This window comes from Oryza sativa, chromosome 10 (genome assembly GCF_034140825.1).
Source record: "Oryza sativa Japonica Group chromosome 10, ASM3414082v1".
NCBI classification, from domain to species: Eukaryota; Viridiplantae; Streptophyta; class Magnoliopsida; order Poales; family Poaceae; genus Oryza; species Oryza sativa.
In genome coordinates this window covers 3154450-3158324 of record NC_089044.1, presented here as the reverse complement: position 1 = coordinate 3158324, position 3875 = coordinate 3154450, and positions in this window count along the sequence as shown.

Sequence of the window (3875 nt, the reverse complement as noted above, 5' to 3'; positions counted from 1 at the left end):
AAATTTGTGGTCGGGTGCATTATTGCAAAACTACCTCCAAATTGGATCACAGATAAAATCCGCAAGGGCACAGATATACCGATGTAGCACTTCCCCTACGGAGTATTCCAAAGGGTATCGAATCCAAGGGAGCATATGTGGTCAGATCTTCCTCCGGTTCATCCAAGGACAGCAAGCAAATGATAGGCCAGGATAGAGTAGATTTACTAGTGAGAAACAGTGTCTAGGGAAAGCTTAAATTTAATCCTAACGCAATACTTAAGTTTAACAGTGTCTAGAGAAATAGTGTCTAGGGCTGTCACCACCTCTACACCTACCTCAAATGTACTATGGGATACGCAGCAACCACTGAAGATTAATTACCCAGACACCGCGTCTACGCAATTAATAACTACTCTAGTGCCAATCAAACACTAAAGCAATCACTATAAATAAATGAACTATAGTGAACAATTGTCTCGTATGCTATTTAGGAACTAACCAAGAGATAATTCTCACGAGATAAATCTAAATTACTCAAGAAGAATATTATATTGAATTCAGAGTAATAAACAGAATAAGAGAAATGAGAGAAGATTACCGACAACTCCAGAATTCATCCGACTTCTTCTACTCTAATCTCTTCCTATTCTAGTATACAATATAGTACAATAGAGCCTCTTATAATTCAGCACAAGCTTGGAAGTGTGTGTGAGAGTGAAAGAGTGAAGCTCCTTATATAGAGGTAGGTATGACGCTTACACAATGCGAATTGTCAGAAATGCCCAGCAACCGCCATCAGGAGATGACCAGGACCGTCCACGCCAAACCCCAGCCTAAACGGCTGAGATTTTGGTTCAGCCGAACCAAGGGGTTCGCTCGAACCTGGGCTGGGCCCACCTGGCCTGGCCTTCGGCCCATCTCCTCCCCTGGTCCTCCTTTATCCATTTCTCGGAGTTTTGGGCTGAGTCTTTGATATTTTGAGGAATTTCACAACCCATCCTTGTATGGATACATGTTTCTTCTCACTTTAGTCTGATTTTCCTTTCAACTTCAGGGTTTATCATCTGCATACAAATATACACCAACACTTGTGGAATATGTGAGATTAAGCACCTATCACTATGCTGAATGTTTTATTATTTGAACTTTATGCAGATGTTGGTGGTATAGAATCGGTGTTTAACAACAGCCAACAATAGGTAAACCATATTCCCATGTAATTAGAAAAACATGCATATTTATTTGTAAACGATAAAACATTTATAAATTAGGCTAAAAATGCTTAAGGGGAATGTGTGACTTGCCTTGCTTCTTCAAAACAATCTTCTGAACTCTTATCTGAGGCGAAAGCAAACTTCTGAACCGGCGGAATCTACGCGCTGGCACACAAAATGAGAAAAAACTCTAATAAAAACCAAGTAAACAGTACATAAAAAGTAAACAAACATGTATAGCTCATTTTTAGATGAATTTTGCAAGTTGAATGGCCCAATATGGAGTTCGTATGAATTAGTTATGAATTTTAGAAGTTTTGAGACATTTTAAATGAATTTCTATAATTTGCACAATTAATGTGAATTATGACGTCACCGAGGGGAATTGGTGGCACCGGCAAGCGGGCCCCACCTGTCGGTGGCTCAAGGGAAGCGGGTGCACGGTGGACCGGTCCGCGGGCACACCATGTGGCGGCCACGTGGTGACCACGGCAGACGGGAAGGCCGACGTGGTGCCACGAGGGCACCGACATGGGGTGGCACCATGGCAACACGTGGATGGCCTAGATTAGTGAGGGCGGCCGATCGGGCGGCCACGGGCAAGCACGGCATGGCATGGGCACAGCTCAGGACAGCCCAGCCGAGCGACGGCACGCGGCGGCGCGGCCACCGGCGGCGATGACGTGGGCAGCGGCAGCGCAGCGCGGCCGGTGAAGAGGAGAAGGAGGTGGGAGTCCTCGCCAAGTGCACGACGGTGGGTGGCGCTTGGGAAGGGGCGGACAGGCACGGCCGCGAGCTGAGGAGGAGAAGGGAGGGGTTAGACGGGGAAGGGGAGGCACAAGGCGGTGGGAAATAGCGGCCGGAGGCCGGCGACGGGGAAAAAACTCACCTCGACGGGGAGAAGAGGACTCCAGCGGTGGATGACGAGGGCGAGGAGGTGGCCGAGGTGCGGTACTCGACGGCGAAGCCGACGGAGGTGATGGCGAGCGACGACAGCGGCTAAGACGGCGATGATTGCTGGTCGGAGGCGGCAAGGGCAGTGGCGGCGTGGGTTTTGCGGTGGGGTTGTGTTTTGGTGGTGGTTGGAGGCAGAGGAGCGGCTGCCGGGGTGGAGCTCGGCACAGCGATGCCGATGACGGCGGTGGCGCAGCGCGGCGGCCACTAGGGCGGCAGTGGCTGGCGGCTGGAGGTGGTGTAAGTTGGTGGTGGCTCAGGTGCACAGGGAAGAAAGCGTTTAGGCGGCAGTTTGGTGGAGCGGAGCAGCGGCTGGGATAGGGCTTGATGCAGCGGAGCTGCCAGCACAAGTGGCGAGGCGTGGGCTCGGCAGACTGGGGGAGGTAGGAGGCGCGGGAAGGAGCGGCGAGTTGAGGAAACGGATGAAGGGAGGCCGGGGTGCATTTTTATAAGCTCGGAGGTGGAGAACATGGCCGGACATGGCGGAATCGAAGCAACAACGGCCGACGATTTTTGAGGGGGGAAGTGGGGGAGAGTGGGGGAGATGGAGGGGAACCGATTCCACTCGGTTTGGGCTTGAGGACGCGAGCGGGAGGGCGCCGGATTCGGCGGGACGTGGGTGGCAATGACCGGCCATGGCGGCTGGGTGGTTGGAGGAAGGGGATAACCCCGACAGGTGGGGCCCACCTATTGGCGGCTCGGGTAGAGGAGGGAGGCGAAACGAACTTCGCACGAGAGAGAGGCCGGCTGGGCTGACGACCCAAAGGAAGGAGGAGAAGAAGAGAGCGGCCAGTGGAGGGGGAAGGAGACTTGGGCCGAGCCCAAGGGAGGGAGGGGAGAAGATTTAATTCGTTTTCTTTTTATATAAATGAGTTTAATGAACTTTGTGACTTTAAAATTATTTTTTGAGCTCCAAAAATTCATGGAAATTATTTTTTGAGCTCCAAAAATTCATGGAAAAATCCGGAGGGTATTTTAGGGCACAAAGAATATTACAAAATATCCTCAGCCAATGATTTTTAAGGAAAAATTTTAATTCTCCCATTATTTCACTTAATTAAATTGCTTTAACTTTAATTTAATTTCTAGAAAATGCATTATTAATGATTTTTAATCCCGAACGAAAATCGGGACGTTACACCACGCAAGCCAGGACACGACTACACAGTTACCGGTCGCTAGTTTGGTTAAAGCAACGACCACTCTATCTCACATATGAATCCTCTTTAGCTAAAAAAAACAATAGTGCACATTTTTCTAAACCTCTTTGATAACTTTTATCTTTTAAACTGTATATTATTTTAAAAATATATTTGCACCATTGTACTCCACTCAAAATATATGACAAAACGAGACCAACGGTTAATATATTCAAACATTTTATTAATTTGAAAGTAATTTATATTTACATTGCAGAAGTAACTTAGCTATATAATAGAAGTAATTCTCTTTAGCACTAAAAGTAATTACATTATGACTGAGTTGAAATAAAAAAAATATGTGGAATAAATTTACAAGCAAAGTGTAGAAAAGATTTTCAAGTAAATACATATATTCGTTATTTAAAGTAATCACTGTGTTATATTTTTTAAAAAATTAAAATATGGCGTCATATAGAAAGTAACTCTTTATGATAATATTAAAAGTAACTACACTGCTGGAGGAAAGTAACTTTTTAAAAATATGGAAGTAACACTTCTAACGGTATGTTGCTACGGATCTTAC